The following is a 7,453-nucleotide window of genomic DNA, read 5'->3' on the forward strand; positions in this document are numbered from 1 at the left end:
ATTTTCAAAACACAGTGTTGTACATCAAGGAGTACTTCTAGGAACTGGGAAAAAAAAGAGTAAATATAACAATATAAGGAATACTGTGAAAGGCATCAACTGTTTTTCAGTGACTGACAGAACAAAAAAATTGTCTGTGTTAGGAGAAAGAGCTTTAGAATACCACGTAAGGAAAATTGTATTCAAACACTTTAGTCACTACTGACAATGAGAGCAACATCATGATGTCCTGCGGTCAGATCTAGTTTTGCTAATTATCGAAGGGATACTGGTCCTGGTGCCAGGACATACAGGCTTTTTTATTTTGTTCTGCTGTGTCACATATCTAGTAAGCTAGAAATGGCTTTGGAAGGAATAGGTGAAGAAGTTAGACATCTGAAAACTTGTAGAAGGGGAAATTTTTACTTACAGTATAGCTTGATGCCATGTATAAAAGCAGATATGTGTCCTGATTTGAACATGCACAGATTTATTCCTGGGACTTTGTTAAAGTATGTTATCTTCCTTTATTAAAAATGAAAGAATCTTGCATCAGTGACCAGCTATTGCAACAGATGGTCACATCCTGAAACTGTGGTACATAGGGTACCTCCGCAGCTGTAAATTGGGAGCCTTGTAGTAGTCTCACTGGTTTCAGTGGGAGCAGAATCAAACCCTCTCTGACTGCTCTTATTTTTTATCTTTTAAATGCAGTTTTTGGTTTTGAAATCTTTTTTAGACAGACACGAAAAATATTTACAAGACCATCAGAAGCTTACAAATAAGGGGCTGTACAGGGGTATCTCACCAGCACCAAACCTCTAGTACAACCCAGTCCTGACACCAGCTTGGTGAAAATGCCTGCACGCCGGTGACTCAGAGACGAGGATGTGGTCCCAGACTCCTGAGATTTTTCAGTCTGCTCCTCTTATTCCTGAGGTCAGTAGCTTTTACAAGCCTGATTCGTGGAGCATCTTATCTCTCTTTCCCTAAGGCTGACCAGCTGTCCTGGCCAGGAAAGTGAAGTGCACAGCAAGATAAAAATTAAGGAAGCTTTCCTAACTCAGGTGCAGAGTTCTATTACAGTAACACATGCACAGAGCTTAGGTGCCTTACACCCCTTTATGTCCCTGTGAAATTGCATGACAGTTCTCCTAATTTTATATCGCAGTTTTGGAAGCTGTGAAGATCATGTTTCTTTTTCTGTGCTGATTCTTTTTTTGCTTTCTGCTGTGAAGATCACAGTTTTTCATGGGAGCAGTTGATTTTTATTATTCTCATTGTTCTAGACGGAGAAATAAATATTTTAGACAACTTTACCAAGACAGTGCTAAGACAAGAGAGTTGGTCTGTGGAGCAACAGAACAACTCTTGTGAATATTCTTGCAGCAGTTTCTGCACAAATTTGAATTGCACATCAGACACTAGTACAAACACTAGTTTTCAAATACATGCAACTTGTAAATGATAAGTGAAATTTCTAGAGAAATAGACATTATTAGAAATATACCACTGAACCATATTTTTAGTTTTATTTGAAGACTTAAGGATATACAAATTCCATTTAAGTGATATAAAACTCTCCGATTTCCAGAGGCAGCAGTCATATGCATAAGAGGACTCAGTATATTAGGAAAATATAGCTAATAATGTAAACAGCAAAAACTGAAGCGGAAGATGAGATTCACTGGTTTCCAGCAGCTATGGCTATGCCTGTATGCACTACTGGGTTGGTTGTCTCTGTACTTTCCAATTCCCCCAGCCTCCACAGAACCCTTTCTATGGGTTCATTCTATGGGACTCATTAAAGGCTATTTTTCTAAGGGCTTTGGATGTTGTCTTTTTTATACACTCCCTCAAGAGCAGAGATGAGAGTGATGCCAAGGTCTGAGCTTCCCTCTATGCTGTTTTATCACTGTCCAGCCTCCCTCGCTGACTCCCCTCTGACTCACTGGCGATACACTCATTATCCACTTTGGCAGGCAGGCATTCAGCTATTCCTTCAGAAATTAATTTGCTCAGTGGACTCTGCTTCCAGAATAAGAATACCATAATGCAGTCCAAACGATCCCTCTGCTAACTTTGAAAACACCAGTGCTAGCAGTCAGTCTTTGTGAAGCAAGTTTGTAGTCTCAGCGCATTTCTCAAGGGTAGGTATTTATATACCCAAAACGCCATCCAAAATTGGCAGGCTTTTGAGGCTGAGGATGAAGGGGCTGGGACTATCCTCTCCCCCTGCCAGGAGAGACACTGCGGAGCTGCGGTTGGCGTCTGCTCCCCGTTTGGTTACCTGCTCTTACGCAGTGACGGGAAATGGGTTCAGCCACGGGGGCTTCAGCCCCACCGTGTCTGCCAGAGGCAATTCCCGCAGCGACCTCGCATTTATGAACTGGTTCCTGCCTCTGTCCTCCCTCAAAAGGATGAGCGCTGCAGAGGATGTAGATTTTGGATGTGGCTTAAGATACAGATTTTTAATTGATCTTGCTCACTTAAAAAAATTTGTAGAACAACTCATTTTTGCTGTTGGACATGAAAGTGTCTGAGATTCAAGAATTCATGGGATTATTTTCTAAAATAGATTCTTGGGATTTCTTTCCTTTTTTTTCTTTTTTTTTTTCCTTTCTCCCTTGGGTTTCTAAACGTGACTGCATTCTCTATTGTTAATTATCCCCCTGGAAATGTTTAGCCAAATTATGCTTTCAGTCACCCTAATATAAATCCAGAGTAGCTCCAGTGAATTCAGAGGAAGAAGGCCAGATTTATATCAGTACAACTAAGAAGAAAATTTGACTTAGGGCTCTGGTATACTGTTCCGCTGTTTATAGGAAAGTTCTGATCAAAATACAAGTCAAAGTTTTCAAAGATATTTTCTTCATAAATCAATATCCTAGCAAGCCAGTCAGTTTAAAAAAAGAGAAAAAAAAACCTACCCCACTTTATTTTCCTGGCTCTGTTAATCTCTTTCCTTTGAATGTTTCTCTTTGTTTGGTTTTGAGTCCTAAATAACAGCAACTTGCTAACAGCATGGACTTGATTTAAAACTAACAATGACAGTCTAAGGCCCCCTGAAAAAGGGTTAACCATAGACCGTACACTAAAGTATCTGCTTAAAAAAATAAGTCTTTAAATCATTTTATGTTTGAGAGAAATTTCTTTGCACCCTTCCCCCTTTCAAAAAAAAAAAAAAAGTGAGACCATCTTAACTGTAAGAGCAAGTTTATTCAGGTGGTATGAATCAGACAGGGCTCACTGATGCAAACTATAGCCTCAGAAAGCACAGCAGGCTCTAAGTCTCACAGGGCTGCCCCACGAAAAGAAGCATAACAAAAACCAGAGAAGAACAGGCCTGCAGTAATCTCCTTGCCCTGGCTAGAAAACAGGGGTGAAGGAAAGCTGCCCTCTCATTATGGTTTTGGTCTCAAGGTTAGAATTAGACCCTTAGGGTAAGCAGCTGTCAATTAGAGATAACTCCGACCAATGCTGTCTGAAATCTTGGACTTATCTCCTAGCAACTCCCCTTCTTTCAGGGCAGCAACCCTCCGCCCTGCCTTCAGCTCAAGAGTCATCCTGAAGACAGAGAAATAACCTTTTCAATTTGGGCAGATGCATAAAAAATCTACCTTCCAGAGCCTGCGTGAAGCCTGCGTGACATTTGACTGAAGCCGGGTTTTAATCTAGGTTGATTATGTATTTGCTTTGTTTTCCACATTGCAGATGTTGAGAGTTAGGTGGTTTTGCTAAAAGAGCGTTCTCAGATAATGCCTAGAAATTCGGTAGGTTTTAAGCACATGGTCATTTGCTCAGAGAGACGCAGGGCTATCGTGTTTGTGCATCTGCTGGTGCATCTTTTGCTCACGCTGCCTTTTACACCGGGAGAAATTTGCCAAGAGTTGAGAATTAGGAGTGGCCATGGTTACAGCAGCAGCTCTGGAGTCCTCTATCTATCTATCTAGCGTGGCAGGGTATACAGAGAGCCGACAAGCATAAATCCTATTAAGAAAAGCAGGAGGTTATGCACCGTTTGTGTAGGAAACATGACAGAATTTGAGGGGGAAGTTTAAAAGACACCAAAAGCCACCTCTTCCTCTATTTCCAGGGTTTACCATTCATTAGATTTTTTTTTAGATCCATAGCAGTCCCTTTTCCTAACCTGGTGAAGGGTCTGAAAGGAGAGAGGGAGAGGGGGATCAGAAGGAGGAGGAGCAGGGAAACAGAAAAGGGGTGCTTGCGGAAAAATAAGGGCGGGGGGGAAAGGAGCTGGTCTTTGATTCAGTTGGGGTCCATATTCACAAAGAGATCACTCAGAAATTTTGTACAAATGGCAGGAGCAGAATGTGAGCGCAACGAGGGGCCTAATGCAGGCACTTGTCCTGTAATCAAAGATTCAGCTCAACATGAGTCCTTTGTGAGACAACAGCATCATTCTCCACCCGGGCTAACCCCTGAATGCAGAGCAGCTCTCTCAAGCAAGGCAGGCAGGATGAGACTCGCAGTTCTTTGTCTTGTTTGGAAAATATGATTTTTTTTCCCCCCCTCCGTTCCTCATTTGTTTCTCTTCTAAAGAAAACATTTTTCGATATGCCTGTAGTAAGCCAGAGGACGTTTGCGTGAGTGGAGGCACTCTCGGGGCGAGGAGAGAAGCAGCCGGGCTGACACGGTGGAGCGAGGGCAGCTCCAGCCTGCGCTGGGTGAGAGTGTGCAGAAAAATGGCTGACACTTCCACGCTAGCGAATGCATGATGGGCGTCTTCCTCTGCGTAAGCACAATTCCCCCTTCCTCAGGCTTTGCCAGCCCTACCTAGATGAAACGTACAGGGATTCCTTTTTTCCTGCTTAAAGCCATTTGGCAGTAGAATTTCTCAACCTTTTGAAGCACTTTTCTTTTAAAAAAAAAATGTTTTACCATTTTATTACAATGAAACAGAGAATTTTAATCTGGGTAAATAGACTTTTTCAACTGGGTTGCATTAGAAATCCCTTTTTTGAGTTGCAGAAGATCTTTCTGTACATACATATTTAATGCCACTGTAGAAAATTATTTTTAAGTGAAATAGAAAATATAAAGCAACGCTTGTCCGCTTCCTGATATTTTTGCTCAGTCTGAACATTACCTGATATGATGGGCATAATCTATTCTTTTCAGAATTTGGCTCTGGAGAACTGGAAACAATATGTAGAAAGTAAATCAGATTTGCAATCCTTAAAGCTTTACACAGAAACAAGACAAAGGAATACAATTAAAGAATCGCCACGTGGAAAGCGAGCGTAAAACTAAGCAGCCCAGTAGAACGTTTTGTTATTCTGGGGTTACCTCAGTGTAAACCAGCGTGGCATTGTGGCAAGGAGGAAGGTCCCAAATTCTTAGGAATCCCATTAATTCTTTGCTTTCTTCATTTGCTAAGTGCTTATCTCTATAGAGAACTGACTGCTACCTCTAGCATTGCTAAAGGTATTTGCTGAAAAGGCTACCCAGAAATGGGCTCAAGCCTACATTCCTCACTGATATCACAGGGAGTCTTGGAAGCAAAAGGCCGAATGTGTAAACTTCAAACAGGCTTATTTTAGACACAAACCTCATATGAAATAATCAGAAATGGCAATATTACTATTTTAGCGTACAATGTGAAGTTTAAAATATTGCTGAACACCCTGGGGTCAAAGGAAAAAGGGAAAACGTAGTTTCAAATAATAGACTTTTTGGTATAAACTTAAATGTAAAAGATAAGATAGATAGAAAATATTACTGGTAAGATAATCTTATTGTTAATTTAACTGAAAATTTATTTGTGAGATCTGTTTCACATGTAGCATCATCTTTCTACTTGATTCTCCAAGGCACTGTTGCAATTCACCTGTGTGCTGTATGAGTGTGAGTGTGCGTGTGTATTTGTGTGGGCACATATCCCTCAGGTACCTTGCAGCTGAAGATTTTGGAAGCCTAAATTGTGTACTTTTCTGCCTGGTGGTGTATGTAATGATGTTTACCTACATTTTCATATCCCATATATCCAAAACACAGCGAAAGTCTAGTTGCACAGTTATAATGTAAGGCTTTATCAGACTATTATTTACTATTTGTACACATATTCAAATTCATACTTGTCGAAAACGAGCAAATGTAAATCCCCAATGGCTTCTTCTTTTTTTTCGTATGGCAGGCGTGTGTTTTCAATTTCGTCTTATAAATTTGCAACATCATATAGGATTGCAAAAAGTTTTGCGTTTTCAAACTAGGCCTGGCTTTAATTCTTGGCGTGATGTAATCACTACCATACCCCTTCTTGCTGGGGAATAAAAACAGAGAGAAGCCTGCAGGCTCTGTGGCCTACCAGGCTGCCCTGGGCTCCGCCGTGAGAGCTCCACTGTGATTCAGCACTCCGCCCCTATTCAGGGACCGAATAAGAATGTGCTTAAGTGCTTTGTGCTTCGAAAACATGCTTAAACGCTTTGTTGAATTGGGAACTAATTAAATGACTGAAAGTTCAAACTTAATATCTCGGTGTGAAGAATGTGTGAATTTTCCCACAGGAAAGAATAGCATGCTCTGAAAATATGGGCAAAAAGATTTTGTTTGTTTCCTTGGTTTTGTTTTGTTTTTCCTTAGGAAATAGGGTATCATTAATTTTCCAGGCCTTCCCTTCTAAATAATTTAAAATATTTTGTAAAACGTGCACAAGAAAAATTGAAAGCAAAACAAAAATTTACAATTTCACCGAGTCAATTTTGTAGTTAAAGTTTTGTTTTATTTCTGAAATTGAGAAATGCTAGTTTGTTGCTTTTTCTACTTCTCTTTTCTCAGATGTTAATTTTTACATTTTTTTCCAAGTGCCTCACAGAAGGTTGGCAAAGTTTCAGAATAACAGCTGGAAGTGAGAAGGAATGAAAAAGTATATCATAGAAATTCAAATGAGAAATAGGATATACATTTTTAATGGGTATGGTTATCACTCATTTGAACAAATTATAAAGGAGGGATTGTTTTTTAGATTTCCAGATGTCTTCAGCTCAACGTTGGATGCCTTTCCAATAGACAAATACAAGCGATTAACTTCACAGAACGTCTGTGGGTTGAAATTCAGACAAAGATAAAATGGTACATTCTGGCCTTCAGAGCTCAAAGCATCAGAGATAGGAAATTCTGGAATCCTGGACGTAATCTCGTTTGGGGTATGTGCGGAAAAAGGTACTTCATTTCATGTCCTGAAGAGCGACGAATTTTTTTTCAAATATGGGGTTTTTTTTCTGTTGGCTATGTCCAAGAAACCATATACATAACATCAGAAAGGGTGGCTGTTAAGATCAGATCTATTGACATAATTAACTTATTTGCAAACAGTTTCATGTATTTTTGTCTGAGTCTGCCTTCTTGCACGCACCAAAACTACCCTGATTCAGCTCCTTGTGAATTAGGGTGTACAGCAAATAAAGGAACAATCATCTAGTCCAAACATATTTGCATTCTTAATATGGTGCAC

General features: G+C 40.1%; 1 long non-coding RNA gene across 1 annotated transcript; it reads left to right on the forward strand.

The window, feature by feature from the left end:
* Positions 1-2,000: 2,000 nt before the first annotated feature.
* On the forward strand, positions 2,001-7,086 carry LOC142407641 (uncharacterized). Its single transcript, XR_012774997.1, has 3 exons — positions 2,001-2,129; positions 4,568-4,735; positions 6,965-7,086. It is a non-coding gene; the product is annotated as an uncharacterized LOC142407641 (long non-coding RNA).
* The last annotated feature ends 367 nt before the right edge of the window (positions 7,087-7,453 follow it).

The sequence above is a fragment of the Mycteria americana genome, chromosome 3 (assembly GCF_035582795.1).
Source record: "Mycteria americana isolate JAX WOST 10 ecotype Jacksonville Zoo and Gardens chromosome 3, USCA_MyAme_1.0, whole genome shotgun sequence".
In the NCBI taxonomy this organism is placed as follows: domain Eukaryota; kingdom Metazoa; phylum Chordata; class Aves; order Ciconiiformes; family Ciconiidae; genus Mycteria; species Mycteria americana.